This window comes from Telopea speciosissima, chromosome 4, assembly GCF_018873765.1.
Source record: "Telopea speciosissima isolate NSW1024214 ecotype Mountain lineage chromosome 4, Tspe_v1, whole genome shotgun sequence".
NCBI lineage: Eukaryota > Viridiplantae > Streptophyta > Magnoliopsida > Proteales > Proteaceae > Telopea > Telopea speciosissima.
Window position 1 is genome coordinate 67,665,917 of NC_057919.1, and position 21,323 is coordinate 67,687,239.

The following is a 21,323-nucleotide window of genomic DNA, read 5'->3' on the forward strand; positions in this document are numbered from 1 at the left end:
ATCTCAGACTGGGTACATTCTGCAATGAAATCTGCAAGAGCCTGGCCTTTGATGGCTGTCCTTGGTTGGAACTTGATGTCATGCTCACTTAACTCCACCGCCCATGCTATCAATCGTCCGGAGACGTCCGGCTTGTGCAATATCTTCTTCAAGGGTAGGTCTGTGAGGACTGTGATGGTATGGGCTTGGAAGTATGGTCGTAGCTTCCTGGCTGCCATTACCAATGCATAGGCTACCTTCTCGATCCTAGTGTACCTGGTCTCTGCATCGATCAGGACATGGCTGACGTAGTAGATGGGCCTCTGGACTTTGTCTTCTTCCTTCAGCAGTACTGCGCTGACCGCGACAGGGGTGGCGGCTAGGTAGAGCTGCAACTCTATGTTAGGTTCCGGTCGCCCAAGCAGGGGTGGGCTCTCTAGGTACTCCTTCAATTCTCCGAACGCCTTTTGGCACTCTTCCGTCCATGTGAAGTCCTTAGGGCTTCGGAGGTTCTTCAATGTTTTGAAGAATGGTAAGCACTTATCACCTGATCGTGACACTAACCTGGAAAGGGCGGTGACCCTTCCATTCAACCTCTGCACTTCCCTGACCGTTCGAGGAGGTGCCATCTCTTGAATGGCCTTGATCTTGGATGGGTTAGCTTCTATTCCACGGACTGAGACCATGAACCCCAGGAATTTTCCTGATGTTACCCCGAAGGCGCACTTTGCAGGGTTTAGCTTCATCTGGTTCCTCCTCAGTACTGTGAATGCTTCCTCTAGGTCGGTCAGGTGTTGGTTGGTGTGGACGCTTTTTACGAGCATGTCATCCACATATACCTCCATGTTGCGCCCGATCTGCTCCTCGAACATCTTGTTGACCATTCTCTGGTAGGTGGCCCCTGCATTCTTTAACCCGAACGGCATGACGTTGTAGCAGTAGTTCTCTTTGTCCGTCCGGAATGCGGTGTAAGACTCATCCTCCTCATACATGAGGATCTGGTTGTATCCGGAGTAGGCGTCCATGAAACTCAGCATCTCATGGCCGGCGGTGGCGTCCATCAGTAGGTCGATCCGGGGCAGTGGATACTCATCTTTTGGGCATGCCTTGTTCAAGTCGGTGTAGTCGACACACATCCTCCACTTCCCACTTGGCTTTGGTACCATGACCACGTTGGCGAGCCAGGTTGGGAACTTCTCCTTTCTGATGAACCCTGATCGGCTTAACTTCTCGACCTCCTCCTTGATTGCTGCTTGTCGGTCGAGGGTGAAGTTACGCCGCTTCTGCTGAACGGGGTTCCTGGTTGGGTCGACATGTAGTCGGTGTTCCACTATGGAACGTGGTATTCCTGGCATGTCGGAGGTCGACCATGCGAAGACATCCATGTTCGCTTGGAGGAGGTGTCCAAGCCCTTCTTTCTGTTCCTTGCTTAGCAGCGAGCCGACCTGAACCACCTTGGAGGGGTCATCCTGGCTGAGGGGCCATGGGATGAGGTCTTCGACTGGCCTTCCCCTTCTCTCTGTCAGTTCATCTCTCCTGGTCACTGATCATGCTCTCTAGGCAGAGTGTCATTCCACGTGTGTTGCCATTATTCTTTTTCATGAAGGTGGCGTAGCACTCCCTTGCTTTCTTCTGATCTCCTCGGACTTCGCCTACCCCGTTCTCGGTGGGGAACTTCATCTTCAGGTGAAGTGGTGATATGACTCCTCTAAGGCTGTCATGGTGATGGTCGCCCTAAGAGGCCGTTGAAGGACACCACGGACTTGACTACCATGAAATTTACCATGATGGTTACTTGTTGAGGGTATACCCCGAAGGTGACGGGTAGCTCTATGGTACCTCTGATGGAGGCGGTGGCACCTGAGAATCCGTGGAGATCAGTGGGCTCTGGTTTGAGCTAGTCGTCCCCGAACCCGAACTGTCGATAGGCGTCCAAGGAGAGTACGTCAACAGACGCCCCTGTGTCTATCAGTACCCTGTGTACAGGTCGATTGGCTACCTCCACCTGTACTACCAAGGCATCTTCATGCGGGAAGTTTAGTCCTTCCAGGTCTTCATCCGAGAAGGAGATCACCGCCTCAGTCTTGGCTATCTTGCTGGGCTTCTCTGCCACTCCCACGAACCTGGCATGAGCTTTAGCTTTTCTGGTGGACTCTTGCCCTGGTCCTCCAAGTATGGTGAGGATAGGAGGTCCCTTGGTGCCACTAGGTTCTGTGGCATCTCTCCGCTCTTCTGGGCGGTCTCTCTCTCGATCTGTTCTTCTTTCTTCTCGTCTCGGCTCCACTCTGTCTCCGTCGCGACCTCTATCTCCTTGGCCTGAGCGGTTGTCACGTCTCCCCTTCACATACTTGTTCAAGCTTCCTGCTTTTACCAGTTGTTCTATCTCTCTCTTCAATTGATAGCACTCCTCTGTGTCGTGCCCATTCTCTTTGTGGAAGAGACAATATTTGTTAGGGTTTCGCTTCTCGGCGCTGTAGCATGGGTCGTGGCCAATGGAGTAGGTCACGGTCTGGATCTGCATGAGTATACGGGACTGGTGGTGTTGATGGTGTGAACTCGGGGGTGCTTGCCCTCTCGCTTCTCTCGGGCGCGGTCTGTCCTCCTAGATGGGCGGTCACTCTTCTCTTGTCGGCGCTCTGTCCTCGACCTCTTACCCTCGTTGCGGTCATCAGTGCGACCTCTTGTTGTCCTGTGGCTTGGCCTCGATTATTTTTGTTCTAGCTTGTAGTACCTCGGCCATATTTGCAAACTCGTTGCACCGCTCCAGGAGCTCTTTCATAGTCCTGGTCTCATGACGTGCCAGTCCTTGATCAAGTCCAGGTCCCTAATACCTCCTGCTAGGGCTGCATGCGTGTCCGGTCATCCAAGTCTCGAACCTCCGGGACTCCTTGGTGAACTGTAACGTATTCCCGAGAGATTCCCCGGGGTTACGTACCACGTTTAGTAGATTGACGGTGGTCTTCTTCGCTTGACGCTGCTTTGGAAGCGGGTGACGAATCGCTCGCATAGCTCGCGAACGAGCCTATATATCTCGGTCGTAGCCTGGAGAACCATGATGTGGCTGCTCCCTTGAGGGACGGGGAATGCCCGACAGGATACCACGTCCGACCCCCATACAAGTGTCATCATGCCATTAAAGTAGTTGATGTGGTCATTAGGGTCGGTGGTACCATTGTAGAGTTCAAAGGTGGGTAGTCGAAACGGAAGATAGTGTGGTGACATGATCTCTGCCGAGAAGGGGTGTTGTCCGGGTATGGAATGTGTCTCGCCTTTGGTCTGCTTCTTCAACCCTTCCGACTTCTCATCCGGTCGCGGAGTCTTTGATCGAGCTCCTCGTCCCTTGTCGCCCCCACGCCTAGCCGGACGTTCGCTGCGCCCCGTTCACGCTCTCTCCTGGATGTCCCCTCCCGCCTTGAGTGTTGGCGGGATGGTGAATGGTCATGCCGTGATGAACCCTGTCGTGAAGGTGAGGGGCTTTCTTCTCTGTAGGTCCGGCTTCATCGTGGTATGTGACTTTCTTCCAGTCGTCCGTCAAACACGGACCTACGGACCGATCTCTGCGGGCTAGACACCCTCGGCTTGGGTGTTGGCGTCCTCCCACGTTCTGACCGTGGCGAGAGGTCTCTTGTTCTCCTGGGATGCTGGGAAGGCTCCCCCCGCTGCGGAGTGGGGGTTGCCTGTCGCGCAAGTCTCTCTGATCTCGCGCCCCGGGAGATGATCTCCTAGGGTTTGGCTCTTGTTGAGGTATGGACTCCACCCTTCTGCTTGGTGAAGTCCTCAGACGGTGAGATGTCGCACGCTGCGTCGGTATTCTCGAAAGAGTCGTTGTTCATCGAGGATCATCGTTGCGGAGTCATTGATCGACCCACGATGGCTGGAGCATTGGGGTCGGTGTCACCTCCACCACCACATCGTTGGCCTCGTCATTGTTGGGCTCGCGATCACGAACTGGTCATTAAGGGGGATCTCCTCCTCCAGAGGGACATGGTCTGGTCGTTGGCTGCGGCGAGAGCACTGCAGGGGTGGTGTGATCCATTCCTTGCTCCGTTGTTGGTGGTGGTAGTCTTCCTTCGTGCCATTGAATGAGTATGGAAGCGAGCTAGTAGCTGTAATGGCTAGCGTCGTTCCCACAGACGGCGCCAATCTGTTGCGTCAAGAAATCGTCGAGCGGTCCTGCGAGTGCCGTCACCTGCAAGTGGACCAAAGGGGTCAATCAGAGAGAACCGGCGTGGTCCCGGCCTAGGGCTCTCCGATGCCAAAGTTAGATCTCCTGGCACAAATAGATGAATAGTGATTATTCAGTATGAGTTTAGATGTCCTTTATGGGGTTGTGTACCTTTGCCTTTTATAGTAGCATATGGCGGTGTGGAGAGTCCCCGTTTGATTGACGATTGTGCCGTTGAGTGGATAGAGGCCCTGGGTAACGGGGCTCTATCCTGATTGGCCATCTCCCCGCGGGAGGGAGTGTCCTGGTGGCATCAGGATCCTTGGTGGATAGATATCCGCGTGTGGTGATAACGTCCTTGGTGCTTGAATCCGTCTGGATGACGTGACCTCTAAGGGTCTAGAGTCCTGGTAGTGACATGAGTCTTAGCGATACGATCGGGGTCGTAGATGGGTGGCCCCCACCTCAGGTGCCCATGATGCTGCGCCTGGGTGAGGCCGCACCCTGGTGAGGAGGCCGCACCTGGGTGAGGCCGCGCCTAGGTGAGGCCGTGAGGAGGCCGCGCCTGGGTGAGGCCGCGCCTGGGTGAGGCTGTGAGGAGGCCGCGCCCTGGTGAGGAGGCCGCGCCCCGGATGTGTGGCCGCGCCCGAGTAGTGGCCGCCCCCGAATGGTGCTGGGACTCCGGTTCGTTCCCCTTGGCTATGGGGCGGGTGTCTATGACACGTGGCGGTCGTTGATTGGCCCTGTGAATATTGGATGTATCATACACTATACTCTTGAATCTTGACTCTATACTTCTACAATCTACTGCTCCATTGCCAACTTGCCACCAGAAAGGTATGTCTGTCTTTTTCTAGTTTTCTATTTTTTTAAGGCTATGATTTTCATTCTCAATACTTCTGAAATTCAGATTTGAGAGTCTCTAAACTCCAAACCAGTAAAGCCGTGCTGTTCTACTTCTGTTTTTTTTTTTTGGTGAATATTCTCCTTGTGTTCATGTGTTTGTGAGATGCAAATATCACTGGTGCAAGTGTGCAACACAGTTCTTCTCTCAATCATATTATTTTCTTCTTCTTCTTCTTCTAAATATGCACGAGGTTTGGTTTGAAAGCTATAAGTTATTTAGTAAATCAGGAATGTTATTTATAATCGGCAACCGTGTAAAACCGCATAATAATCATGGAATCGAAACCATGTAAAACCGCGTAATAACCATTTAACCAAAACCATTTTAAAACTGTATAACCGAAACCGTTTACTAAATGGTTACGGTTTTGGATATGCGACCGTTTAGTTAAATGGTCTGATTACGATTTCTATCTTCAAGCACTCAAAACTGAACTGGACTGAACCGTTTAACCGAAGCCGCACCGTTTAACACCCTTACTTGGAAATAACAAATTTGCTTTCCTCTATTGATGGCAATGCCGATGGTGAGGACTAAAGTCAATTGGGATTTGAGATGGGTGTTGATGGCTATGCCAAAGATGGTCCCTTAGATCAATGTCTTTTTTGTATTGTATTTGGTCTAGGTATGCCTAAACACTATCTTTGAACATTTTTTTTTCATATTAAAATATCTTTTGCTGAAATTTAGAAAAAAAAAAGGGAAGATTTTTAGTAGATTGATCCAATCCAGACCTTAGTTAGTAAGTTCGGGAACGGCAATTGAACGGGAACGGATACGTACGGCAGTTAAACGGATTAGACGGTAATAATACTTTTCAAAAATCCGGCTTCATAAAATGCATACGGTAATAATACGGTACGCGTTTAATACGGATATAATACGGCATAGACGGCAATAATACTTTAAAAAAAACGGACATATATTCATTATATAACATGCATTCACCACCTAATAAACAAAATAATATCATGATTTTATTAACTAAAATAAACACAATAATATAATATGCTATATAACATCTCTAAGATTATCATTTAACATACCAAAATATCAATAATCTACAAGAAATGAATGTAGATTGTCTGAAAATGACATGAGCAAGTTGAAAGACCAGAGAAACAAGAGGAGAGTACAAGACTTAAGTGCCGCTTTGTTGAACGGAGATGGCGAGGATGATTGGAGATGGAGGGCGGCTACTTTTGCCTGCTACGGTTGGATGTTCAACGCAAATCGAAAGGGACGAAAGGGAAAGTGAAATCGTTTCCCTAAATTCTAATCTTTTGGATAATTTTTTTTTTATAAAAAAAATGTATAATACGTGTATTATTCGAGTATAATACGTGCTTGCTTAAAAAACGCGTTTTTTTTATAAAAATACGGGAAAATACGGGGACGGGAGTATTATACGTTTAAAAATACGAGAACGCGTATAATACGCGTATGATACGCGACTTTACTAACTAAGAATTCCAGACTGATAGTGGTAGTAATTCAATTCAACAATTCCACTGATGCCGCACAAAATGAAGTCCAAGCCCAAGCCTAAACCTTTTGCACTTTTGAAGTTTGTCCTCCGGAGACTTGGGGGGGGCCGGCCCAATGCCTTCAATAATGCAACTCATTACTTTTGTCTCTATCAACCTTTACGTATCCACTTCCAAGGTTCCAAAAACAGATCTCCTCAAAGGATTTTTACCTTTAAAATTAAAATAAAATAAAATAAAATAAAATAAAAAGAAGAGAAACTACCAGTGTGAATTGCATACCGAATGTTTACCGAAAAAATGAATTGCATACCTAATCGATTAGATCAGTTTGGTTTTATTGCTTGACGTACTTTGACTCAGTCTCTTTCTATCCATGAATTTCTTCTCAAGTGAAATCTTTTCATACTTAATTGTTGTCTTTATTAAAATTTCAAGAGAATATCGAACATCTTTTATTTTCCCATCCGTTTTTTAAGATACATTTGATATTGGTCTCATCAAAGAAATATTATTTCTTTTTAGGGAGAATGGAGGTAGATTTTAAAAAACTTTCTTGGTAAATCCTTCTTAGATCATTGGTAAGCTTTCTTTTAGCACTATGTGTTGAATACACAGTGCAGATGGCAGTGACTGTGTGTTGATTGTCATTATTGTCAACACAGTGCATGTGTGTTGTTGTGATCAACACAATGCATCTTGGTGCAGTTATAACGCTCAGGCCAGTCAAGCAGCATTCTAGTTGAGTAGACATGCTTATGGCAGTGCAGGCAGTGACTGGATTGTGTCCTCACCATCCCCTGTAGTTCTTACAGTGTTCACTATGGCAATGATATCATTACAGGGGTATGACAGTGTATACAGAGGTCTCATAGTGTTTGGGAGTCATCCAGGGGCATTTTGGTCATTTGACAGTATCATGGCATATTGACAATGATACTGGAGCATCCGAGGATTATGTGGCAGCATGAGATTGTTCATTGCAGTGTTTGGATGCCCTATACAGCCTTGGGTGAAGGCTAGGTGCATTAAGAATATTGATTTTATAGGTTTTCGCACTAGCAGTGTGTTCATCGGTATTTTTGGAGGATATATTTATAGAACTGAGTGGAGTATTCTACATAAATATTTTAGTTCGTCGAGTCCTCTTTCCATCGGTTCAAACGGTTCGTCAATCCGACGCCAAATGAAGGAGTTATGATTTTTTCCATTTGGATGCGCAAATTAGAAGCAAATCTGAAAAGTTGAATTTCAAATTTTGCTCTCGGCCAACAGCTTAGGATCACTTTTTGGTCTCAGGGGTTTAAATATAAATAAATTTAATTAATGTCTATGATGACATAAATAAGTGAGGTTAGAGGGGTTCTTTTTGAAATTATCAAAGTTAAAGGGATTTTCAAAAAAAAGGAAATCATTACTCTCCCACGTGAATGTTGTGAATGTTGTGAATGGATGAGTTAAAAAGCTTTTCAAAAAGTCTTTGATTCCATTTAAAAGCTTTTGATTGGTTCTTCAAAAAGCACTTTGGAAACTGTGTCATTCTCTCTCTACCTTAAGAGAAGTACTTTAATCAATACTTGATTGAAGATTCTTTTTATGTAAATTCCATTGACCCATCTAAAAAGGGCTATTTAGTCTTTTACTTGATCTTTTGTAGAAAGAAGAGATAAATGGTTCTTCTTCTTCTCCAAGTGAAAAAGAAGCTACAGAATCGTGGAGAGAACTATAGAAGAAATAGGGAGAAGAAAAAGGCGAGGAAAAGAGAAGGAAGGAAGAAGAAAAAAGGGGTTGCAGCCCTAAGCCCCAAGAGGTGTTGTATGCATCTATAATTTGAGTCTCCTCCTCTATCTCATGTCTCCAGCCCTTCTTTGATGCCATTGATATTCTGAAATCATAGAACCAGAACTTCTTTAGGTGGTTGTAGCCAAGAAGGAAGAGGGAAAAGAGAAAAGGAAGAAGAAAGAAGAAGGAAGGAAGAAAGAAAAAGAAAAGGAAAGGAAAAGAAGAGAAAAGAAAAGAAAGGGAAGGAAATAGAAGGAAAAGAAAGAAAAGGAAGAAGACAGTGGTTTCCCACACTACCAGGAATCATTCCAGGACTCCAGTGACAGAGCACACTTGAAGATTTCAGTTCTCCATCAAATTGGGAGTAATTGAAGATTCCAGTGAGCCACCAGAGTTGCCAGACTCCATCACCGGATATCAGTGATCAGAGACAGTGCATGGTTGTGAGATTTTCTACACTTTATTGCCTGTTGTGTTTGATATACTGTATTTTCATTGCATATGCTAACTAGATTATATTGTCATAGACCTATGCTATGTGGATTTCATTGTAGAGCATTTGTATAAGCCCAATTGTTTTTATTGAGTTGTCCAGTTGCATCTGGACACAGTGTTGGTTACCAGTGGGTGCTGGAGAAACCATTGGGGGTAAAACCCTTATCTCTATATTTAGGGATAGAAGCAGGTCAGATGTCCTGAGTCATAGGTGTGACTAAAACATCATCTGCCGTGGGTGCGGCCTCTCAGTTTTATGCTAAGAAAATTAGTGATGAGTAGATGCTGAGGTCCAAGTGGCCATTACTCCGTGCACGTAGGCAATTTGTCGAAGCACGTATTTCTCTGTGTTGTGGATGCTTGCTTGCCTTGGTTAGAAGTGCATTTCTGCAGGATGGGTGTACACACCTGGTAGAGCCTTTGAGTCTGGCTGGGGTGTGTATACGACTTTGTGGTTTGTATTCAGATCCTCCAGTTGTGATTGAGTTAGTGTGCTTGAGTGATGGATCTCCAACAGTTGACATAGCAGCTCTTGGCAGCACTTTGTTTAGTAGCTCTTGGCAGCAGTATCAGTGATTGTGGTTGTATGTGACTGTGTCAGGATTGCTAGTTAGAGTGTGGTTGCGTACCTGTTTGCCTTTTGAGAAGGCTGTGTGGGTGGTTGTGGTGAGTGTTAAAGATCTCAACAGGTGAATTGGGAGTGAACCTGTTGGAGGGAAAGATTTTTATAGTTCACTGATTCACCCCCCTCTCAGTGACCATCACTGTTCAACACTATGATTCATCATATTTGATTGAAAATGAATAACAAATGATGAACCTCCATGTCGCATACCATAGAATAGATCGGAAAAACTATTTCTTTTGAGATAAAAAAATAGGCTTCTTTCTATTCATTCTGCAAGCCTAGACACAAAGAAATAGGCATCTTACTATTAGCTGGAAGTTGGGATCGTTCTCTTATTTCTCCCTCAACTCCGGTTATTTGATGTAACTTAAGTTTTTCCTTCCCTTAGCTTTTAATGTATCATCCTTGGGTTATTATTAGCGTAACAAGGGTGGGATGCTTTTCCAAATGTAACAAAAAGGTGAAAAAACTGATAAATAATAAAGAACAAAACATTTAAGTATCAATTGGATAGAACAATTTGGACATTTCATTTTCTTCATTAAAAACTAATACTTATATTGTAAAATGATATATTAAATGGCATTTCTGTCCTTTAATAACAAACACTAGATGATTGACACATTTCGTACTTCCATCCAACAGTCATTTTTTAAGTGAAATTTTTTTTCACTTTTCCCTAACATCCACTCTCTCTCTCTCTCCTCTTTCCCTCTCTCTCAACTCATCCCACTCTCAAGCTAAATCCGATTAAATAATCTCAATCTATATCTGTTAAAATCTCAATCTAAATCCGATTAAATAATCTCAATCTAAATCCATTAAATAAATAATCTTTCTCTCTCTTTCTCTTTCTCGTGTCATTCTTATCTCATATAAATTGAAGCCAAAGTGAGAAAAAAACCATGGTTCAAAGTATCGTACTGGTTTTGCACTTTGCCGATACAATATCCCGATATCGTACCAGTGACACGATATGGACAAGGAGTAAACCTATCAAAAAATCTATTTTTAAAGGAAGATCAAGGGCAAATTTGTCCAATATGGCCGATCCTTGTACATACCGATCAAATACCATATTAATTTCCAAGTTAACCAATACCGAACCGAACCGTTCCGTTTGATAAATGAACCAGTTATGGTTTCAACATTGAGTCCATTTAATTAAACTATTTAAATCGAACCAGACCGTTTAACACTCTTGTACACATATGAATGTGCCAAAATCAAACAAAACCTGTTTAAACCGAAGCCACGAAACTGTTTAATAAATGGTTCGATTATTGTTTCAACATTGAGACCGTTTAATTAAACGATTTAAATTGAACCGGACCGTTTAACACTCTTAGATGTACATAAATGTGTCGAAATCAAACAAAAACCATTTACCGAAATCAAATCGAACCATTAAAAATGAAACCGTGAAAACATTTAATAAACGGTTCAATTATGGTTTCAAAATTGAGACCATTTAATGAAACAATTTGGACCATTTAACACTCTTAGATGTACATAATGTGTCAAAATCAAACAAAAACCGTTTACCGAAACCAAACCGAACCATTAAAATTGAAACCGTGAAAACATTTAATAAACGGTTCGATTATGGTTTCAAAATTGAGACCATTTAATTAAACGACTTAAATCGAACCGGACCGTTTAACACTCTTAGATATACATAATGTGTCGAAATCAAACAAAAACCGTTTATCGAAACCAAACCGAACCATTAATATCGAAACCATGAAAACATTTAATAAATGGTTCGATTATTGTTTCAACATTGAGACCGTTTAATTAAATGGTTTAAATTGAACCGGACTGTTTAACACTCTTAGATGTACATAAATGTGTAAAAATCAAACAAAAACTGTTTACCGAAACCAAACCGGACCATTAAAATCGAAACTGTGAAAACATTTAATAAACGGTTCGATTATTGTTTCAACATTGAGGCCATTTAATTAAATGGTTTAAACTGAAACGAACTGTTTAACACTCTTAGATGTACATAAATGTGTCAAAAAATCAAACAAAAACCGTTTACCGAAACCAAACTAAACCATTAAAATCGAAGCCGTGAAAATATTTAATAAATGGTTCGATACGGGTTCAAAATTGAGACTGTTTAATTAAACGATTTAAATCGAACCGGATTGTTTAACACTCTTAGATGTACATAATTGTGTCGAAATCAAACAAAAACCGTTTACCGAAACCAAACCGAGCCATTAAAATCTAAACCGTGAATACATTTAATAAAAGGTTCGATTATGGTTTCAAAATTGAGACCATTTAATTAAACGACTTAAATCGAACCGGACCGTTTAACACTCTTAGATGTACATAATGCGTCGAAATCAAACAAAAATCGTTTACCGAAACCAAACCGAACCATTAAAATCAAAACCGTGAAAACATTTAATAAACGGTTTGATTATTGTTTCAACATTGGGACCGTTTAATTAAATGGTTTAAACTGAACCGGACTGTTTAACACTCTAAGATGTACATAAATGTGTCGAAATCAAACAAAAACTGTTTACTGAAACCAAATCGAACCATTAAAATCGAAGCCGTGAAAACATTTAATAAACGGTTAGATTATGGATTCAAAATTGAGACCGTTTAATTAAACGATTTAAATCGAATTGGATTGTTTAACACTCTTAGATGTACATAAATGTGTCGAAATCAAACAAAAACCGTTTACCGAAACCAGATCGAACCATTAAAAATGAAACCGTGAAAACATACATACATCATAACTAGGAATAGGGTTTACTTGAAAGAAAACACAGCTGAAAATCCTATAGACCTATACCCTATACCCTTATAACCCCAGAGTATAAGGGTTATCGATCTGAAAATTCGACCTTGATGGGTCCATTTGATTAGAGTGTAGGGTTTTACCACGTGTCATGAGTGATGATGTGCCAACTAGGAGTTGGGGTAGCAGAAGGGTGGGTTGGGATTACAGGGTAGGGTAGGGCAGGGTTGCAGGAGATGAGATGGTGGTGGTTGGGGTCAAGGTCGGAAGCAGAAATGGAGGTGAAGGTGGGGTTACGGGTGGGAATGGGGTTTCAACCCTTTCATAAAAAATTTAGTTAAAATTCTTGGGTTTCTTCTATTATCTAGTGCTACAGGAACATTTAGTCACTAAAGTCCTACTATTCTCCACCTGCAAGACCATACAGTATAGTGCAGAAGATGGTACACTCCAAAGCATCTGACCTTTCCCACTAGAAGGATATACTGTCAAGCATTTATAAGTGCTATAGGGCCAGAAGATGCTAGCAGCGAGTTCTGTAGACAAAAAATCTGAAAATGAAACACACAACCAACTTCATTTTTGTGTATGTCCAAAAGCTGCCTTTATTTTGCTGAGTTCATAGCATTTTCAGTCATTCTCCACTCACTAAGATCATCTTTGTGAATCCGACAGAGTATTCATGAACGCATTTCTTCCAATACTTAAAAAACTGAACTCAACTCATCCTTATGCCTTTAGGGATAGAGGAAGAACAATTCTTGCAAGAACCCTCTAAACTCTGACATCCTTCTAAATGATCAATACACAAAATGACAGCATGAGTATGGAGAAATGACATGGTATAAGTTGAAAGCTCTTAATGTAAAATGGAGAAGGGTAAAAAGGGGATTTTTCAGCTTTGTGGAGAGATGGGTGAAGAAACTTTGGGTGTGTGTGAGATGGAACATTTGACTGCTGCAATCACTTTCTTAAGGGAATGGAAACGTTATTATTGCAAGCCAAGAATCAGTTGTGAAACTGGAACCCCCCATGGGTAAAAAATGCCATTAATGGGATACACTCTCCTCAATTTCCGCTGTGACTATAAGTAGGATTTCTGAAAATCGATTTAGCTTTTGGAAACATGAACTAAAACTAGAACTCAATAGGAGTCCCGGTGGGTTCAAACCACTATCCACTGGGTGTAACCCCAGTTGCTCTTCCATTTTGAGCTAGAGACTCACCTACAAAGGCGGGGACTGGTGAAGGTGATACTGAAATGGATGAAGAACAGAGGTGAAGGTTAGACTGAAATGGATGAGATCGCATCCTTGATCACCAAAGTTGCTGAATATCACATTTATAGTTCTCAGGACTTCCACATTGATAGTTTTTGTGGACCACAGCTCTTTCTCCAATGCAGCTGCAAGACAATAGTTTCCATTACCAATACAACGATTAAACTAGGAAGAAAAAAAAAAGAAAGTTAAAGGACAAAAAAAGAACATGAGAACCGTTATATTTGTTCCAATCTGGAATTCGTTCACAATTTGAAATCTTTCATGACCTACCACTTTGGATGGCTTATGTGTTTATCTTGGAAAGCATGTGAACATTGTAGAAGATCAGTTGGCTGTATCATACTTCCAAAACATGTGGTGAAGTCATTTAAATATGTGGTAAAGTCCATTACGAAATTTCTGCATGGATGTCATTCGAGTTTATATCTCTTAGGTCCTCACCAAGTGAACATATCATGTGGCTTGCAAGGATATTAATGAAAACCTAGGAGCCTTACTATGCTATGTGGAAATCTCAAACTTTGGGTCAGCAGGCTTTGAACCCGCACAATCAACTCTTGAAGAAAACTAAAATGAAATCAAACCAACCCCTCCCCACCTCCAAAAAAAAAAAAAATTTTAAATGAAGAGATAAGAACAAGAAACTGTGGTACCCACAAATAATGGGCCCTAGAAAGAACCAATTATTTCAAAATTTTATATTGGGGCTTGGCAGTGTCCAATGCAAAATTTGGCTTTCCAAGACAATAACCAAGCCCTCCATAGGGGTTGTCAAGTGTCAAGCTGATCTAAAAATGTGACAGGAAGCAAATCAAAAGTTTAGACACAAGAACATCCACATTTGAATAAAAAAATTCTCTGCTGTCAATAGACTATTAAAAACCACTGAAAGTATATCCTTTCGTAACTTATTTGAAAATATGAAGTATAATTTGTATGGGAAAATAGATATCCAATCAAGTTCATATTTCAGAATGGCCTAAACAGCAAGTATAAAAAACTTTACAAGTTAAAAGTTAAATTAGTTCCCAAGACACAACATTTAGAAATTTGGAGAAAAACGCAAAAAAAGTTTGAGTCCTAGATAGGATGGAGGTCAAGATCATCTGGAATATATGATGCCAAAATATAGAAATGAGTGAGAAGATACATAGAATAAAACAGTGAAGCACAACAAGAAAGAGATATCATTCAATAAAACTTCAGTTCCCACAAGACAGCTTAAATTCCTTGAGAGTGTTGTGCTTCACAGGCAAACGTGACTCAGAAATGAAACCTGTGAAGTAGTTCCCAACACTGTGAAGTTCAGTTCCCACAACATCACTTACCCCCAAATAATCCTTAAGCAACTACTCAACCATAACTCTAGGGACAGTAGTAAAAATAACCCTCCTCCCTGTTGAAGCCAAAACCTCATAAGCCTGAAGGTGTAAATTCTCATAGAAAAACTTGGGCAAGACAGCTCTTCCAAAAACAACAAAATAGGACAAGAAAGAAGCAACAAGAAGGCTCTAAAAATGCTACCACCCTCAAAGGCAACCAACATGAAATAAGGAAAGAAAGACTGAGACCTTAATAAGGTACCATGAATGTCACAAACTAAGGTTTGAGAAGCCCTACATTCCAAATTGCATTTGGTCACACTAGAGAATGGAGAAGCTTGTTGTGATGATTTGACAGATGGGTTTCTATAAAAAAACCCATAATACTTTCTGATCTTAGTGGCTGCTAGTTAACATGGAGTGGCCAAGAACTAGTATAAAAGCCAATCTACAAGCTTGAGAAGAACCAAGTGAAAGACCATGGTTTTTAGTCTAGAAGAACTGGTATAACATTTTTTGCATGTTAGGAAAACAAATGGATAGCAGAGTTTGAATATGATAATCTAAGGTTGAAGGTGGTATTGACCTCTTGGCACCAATATAATATGAGAATGGGCTAAACCAAGGGCAGGGCTGGGTTGAATTGGGATTTCATGAAGGACTTGCAGGTTAGATATGCTTTCTTGTGGATGTGGGCTGAGAGAACATGCTCAGGTTTCCATTGTTTGCTTTAAGGCTAGACTTTAAAAAGAAGGGAGCTGTTGAAGTGAGTTGCAAATGTTAATGGAGTTTTGGGGCTATTTGAGATTTTGGGTTTCTAATTTTTGGAGCAAAACCTAATCACAGTACTGTAGGAACAAATGGGCTCAAGAAAAGTGATTGGTGTTTAAAGTATAAATAACAGATGGGGTCAAGAAAAGTGATTGGTGTTTAATCTATTAATACAATTCGTGGGGTTTGCCTCACTTTTTAGAAACCTAACCTACCATTTATGATCAACAACCTAGTAATAGTCTCTGGGATCTTGTTGTTGAACATTAACTTTGAGGAGAATTGAGAATCCCCACCTACTTTCTTCTTGAAAGTCTAAATTAATTTGGTTTGAAGCCCAAAGACCCATTTTTTGGAGGATTTGAATCCACCATGAACCTTTTGCTTTGATGAATCCTTCTTCCACCATATCCAAATTGGAGATATATATATATATATATGAGGTCTGTCCACAGGTGCTCATAAGAGGTCTGTCCATAGGTGAGTGCTGAACACACCACAAGGCTATCAAACAAATTCCTCTGCTTTTCTTTTATCTTCTTCTTCTTCAATCCCAAAAAGTTCCATCAGTTCCATTAGCTCCCCTTTATCATACTTTTCCCAAGTCCATCTTGGAAGCCATTCCTGAGACTCATCATTGAAGTTTCTTCTCCTACCCACAATCTCGAATGAAAGCATACCAAAATTATAAACATCATATTTATAAGTCACTGGGAATGGCAACCATAGCTCAGGTGCAGCATACCCTGGTGTCCCTCTATAACATGTCATGGTTACATGTGTACTATCCCTATTACAAAACTATAATTAGTATAAGTACTTGATCAGATAGCTTATCTCCATAAATCCATATTAAAGGAAATGACAAGCTTTTAAGTAGTACTGCATCAATGCTAGTAGAGAATTTTCACTTTCTGAACTAGCATTAGAACTACATTAATAAACTACATTAATATGGAGAACCTATACACTCTCTCAGCAGATGCTTAAACAGAAAATAAAAAAATAAGCAAATCCGTTTATTTATTTAGGATTAAAGCAACTCTCAATTTTTTGACATTCTCAGCCGAGAAGCTTGGAGATTATCCATTCAAATATATATAGCATACCATCAAATATCCATACATCTAACTAAAGAAAAGCCCTCCTATTTGCATAATAGGCATGAACAGTCATAGCCAAAATTCAGATCAGAAGACAGCAAAAACAAATTTAGGGAGTTTGAGATTAAATAAAATAAAATTAAAAAAAAAAAGTATAGAGGGAAAATGAAAAATCGAGAACTAGTGGCAAAGAGAAGGGAAAATAGGTAGAGATAACCTGCGAGCAGCAACCATTGATGGCTCGTGGACGGAAATGGTGACAGAAAAAACCTCATCTGGTCCCTTTGCTTCTCCGTCTCTCTTTCAGTCCCGGTCTCTCTCTTTCTACTCGCTCAGTGACTCAGTCCCTAAGTTTTAAGTATCAAGGAAAGAGATGATTTGCCGGTGAATGACCTAGAATGTTGTTGTGGTGTTTTTTGCAGAATTCACCGGTAACTTGAAGCTCTGCCGAAAACAAGAGAAAGAGGTTGTGTTGGATCATGGTCGGAGATAGAGAGAGATTTTGGGGAAGATGGGAAGATGGGTTGTGTTGAATTACATTTTAACTCTTTTTTTTTAAATCTAGTTAAAACTTCTTGGTTTTCTTTAATTTTTTTTTTAATTTCTAGTATTTTATATGAATTTACATAATTATCCTTATAAATTTATGTTCAATCATGTCCCTAACTGTTGTTTTAAGAGGACAGTTGATGTCTTGTTATGTTTGGATAAATAACAGACTTTGTTACACTAATAATTCCCCATTATGCTTTTATTAATTGTATTTTTTTATCTCGTAGTTTTTTTTTTATTTTTTATATTTCATCATTTTATTAGTTGTTTGTAGTTTTCTTAAGGGTTCCCCTTTTGTCTTGCGTATGGGCTTTGTTATTGTACTCTATTTTTTAAGGTAGTATTGTACTCTACTTTTTACCTTAATTTATTTTCCATTCATAAAAAAGGAAAAATTTCACGGACATACCAAACTTTAAAAAAATTTGACAGACACTCTTTATTTTATGATTTTATTTCAACTTAGTCTATTCCTTAGGTCTTAAGTCACTGTTAACTCTTTTTAAATAGCATAATTACCCTTATCACAGAATAAACTCCCCCATAATACCCTTACATTCCAAAACTCTTCTTCTCACCCAGTCATTCTCTATTCCATAAATAAATAGGGAAAACGAACAGATTAATTAAAGTTAAAAGAGAAAAGAGAAAACCATTTCCTTTTCTCTTTCTTTAATCTTCTTAATTGGATGTCCGTGATTAGTGGAAATTACAGTCAAATTTATTGGTTTACTTGGTTTCTCTTTCTTTCTTCTTTTCCGGAGAACACCACCAACCCAACACCGAACGGCGAAGTCGATGATGTCCTCGACAGAGCTCACGCAGCTCTTGGTCATGCCGCTGCTTGGTGCCCTCTCGCACTCCTGAACAGTGTTCTGAAGGATCTTCTCCATGCTCGAGTTCTCTGCCGCTTGGAAGATCTGTTTCAGCTCCGAAATTTGGGAAGTCGAGAATGGCAGTTTCGATGCGGTGGAACGAGGCAAGAACGATCTCTTCGGCATCTTGTCTTTGATGTCGGGCATCGGCATTACAGTCCCCTGTTTCAGCATCGATTCACGGAAGAACTTCCCTGGTTCTACCCACCTGTTCTTCGATTGAGCTGATTTTGTTTTACTTTTAGTTTCAGATTGTGGGGTTCGGTTCTTGTATTTGGCCAAAAGCCCACTATCACCTTCGTTTTCCTTTGACAGTGGTGTTCTCTGGAGAAGAAGAAGAAAGAAAAAATTTATTCTTGAAATCACCCTTCTTCAACACCATGTTCCTCTGTCGAACAACATCTCCTGATTAATTAAAGGAAAACGAAGGTGATTCTCATATTTTCAAGCTTGATTTGATCTTCTCTCTCTTCTGTTTGCAAAATTTGTGCATGGTGACCACTGAGAAATTCATGAAATCTCCCTTAAATTTATTAAAAGAAAAAAATAGTATTAAGCTGTGAAAACAGTATCCAACTCGATCAAGACTTGGGTTTTCGTTCCAGAAAACCCAAATCCTTTCATTTTTTTCTAAATATTTTGATCGACATGATCAATGCTCAAAAGGTTTTCTAGTAAGACTTAATGAACTACTTTAGCAGGGGAGGCGAGGCGACTGTTATTACCCTAGGAGAAAAATCCGTAGTTGTGAAGACTGAAGATGGAAGAAATCGTCTTTATATAAATAACTAAGAGGTTAAAATGGACATTTCAACTGTGGGTGCTAACTGTGCTTATAGGAAAATGGTATTTTGACCAGATTTGATACGTCTGTGCCATTTGACTAACTTATAGGGGTGTCCATGAAATTTGCTCAAAAAAATACTAAACAAAACATAAAGAAAGAAAACAAAGGCACAAAAAACCTTCAAAAAGAATGCCATGGAGTTAACAGTAGAGAAGGACAAACTAGAGGGAAAAAAAAAAAAAAAAAGAGAGGAAGGGTTTGCTTCCTGGTCAGGTGGCTCACGCATCAGCATGGGGCCAATGAGGAGGCACGCTAAGACATCCAATAGGAGGGGTGGGGCAGTCATTTCACCCCTCCTTGTGTATGGGTGCAGGGAACATGGTCAAATAGCATTCTGTTTCTCAAAAATTAATTACAAGTAAAAATCCAATATTATTAGGTAGGATACATGGAAGCAAGAAATTGTATGTAAGAAAATATAACTACTTTCCACATCTGAAAAGAGGATTTGGACACTGTACCATACTGAGTACGGTATCATTTTCCCATATCGATATCGTATTGTATGGTACTGGTTTGGTATATGGTGTTATTCAGTACAATATATGGAATTTGTTATACGATTTCTTATATTATATATATATTAATATATATATATATATATATATATATAAATTAATATATATATATATATATATATATATATTTAATACATATATATTTATATATAATTTATTATATATATATAAATTAGTATATAAGTATATATGTTGATAATATGGTACAATGTCGATATTTGGTAATTCGATACGGTATTAGTATGTACCTTTGGTATCAACCTCCATAGCAATACCATACCATACTCAGTACGGTATCATTTTCCTATACTTGTATCGTATTGAATACAATAGACCGATCTGGCCCATCTCAAGAATAACAAGCAGCAAGCCACGTCAACCCATGTATTTAGATTCTCATCAATGATTGACCTGATAATTAATCAAACTCACATATCGACATTAAAAAATATCTAACATAAAATCCTATACAATGTGGGCATCTTGCGGTGCACTACAGTGTGAGCATGAAAGCTTGACATGTGGAAGAACCTTCATCCAATGTTGCGAGCTCAATGCAAGAAGTATTTTTTTTCTTTCTTCTTGAGCTCGGCACTGTTGGATGTCGAATCTTCCACGTGTCAAGCTCTTAGGCCCGCACCGCAAGATTAGGGCACTATAGAGGATTTTTTTTTTCTGTACCCATGTTTTATGTGCATAGTATCGGATCGTAGGTCACCATCAAAACTGATATAATATTGAATACAGATGGCGCTGGTTTTTCTTAAAAAATTGTTTTATTTTTTATAGTTGTACTCTTGATTCATACCATTCCACCGATACGAGATCGGCCAAGTACTAAGATTGGCTTGTGCCCGATAGGCCGATCCGAGACAAATTCATCAAATCATGCTACTAGCATCCCATGTTAGAAGTGTTTCCTATGGGGGAATGTGGCCTCCGCACGCATGAGGATCAATGAGAACACATACGACAACATCAGGAAGACGGTCATTTCTACCTTTCATGTGAGGTGGGGGATTATTTTGCCTCTCATTATTGGGTGTGGGCGGTACACTCTCACGTAAGGGTGTTAAACGGTTCGGTGCAAAGATTTTTAGGTGAAACTAGAACCGAACCGTTTATTAAACGATTTCACTTATTAAAACAAAAATCATTTATTAAACGGTTTCAGTTTCTCATTTTTTAAACGTTGTCAGTTTATCAACCATAAATGGTTTCGGTCACGATTTTAGAAACTTGGTTCCTAAATGGTTAACCTGCTTTACACCGAATTTAATGCTTGTTGAATGTACTCAACAAGCCACATTGATTCTAATTTATAGGAAAACTAAAATATTCATAGAAACATTTAATATTATTATATTAATGTATTTGAATGAATTCAACTCAATTATTTTATTACAAATTTCACATGTACACTTCTACCCATTCATGTATGATTCTCATTGTTTTCAAATGTAGCAGCAACCTTATTGTATGAAGGCACTAATGGTTAACTTTTGCCATTACATATTATTAATATTTGTTTCGGCTTAAACGGTTTTGTTCGGTTTAAATAACTAAATGGTCCCAATTTTATAAACTAAAATCAAACTACTTATTAAACGGTTCCACGATTCAATGTAAACGGCTCTGTTCGATTTCGATCTGATTTTGATAGCCTTACTCCCACCCACAAGAAACATTTTTCCTAAATTAAACCGACCCAAATGAGAGAGAAAATATCATTTGCTTCCCTCAACAGAGAACGTTACCTAGTCGCGTGGCTCTTATAAGATCGTTATCGCCCCCAATACTGGGGGGTGTTGTGTGCATCGTGCGGCGCAGCATCGTCCA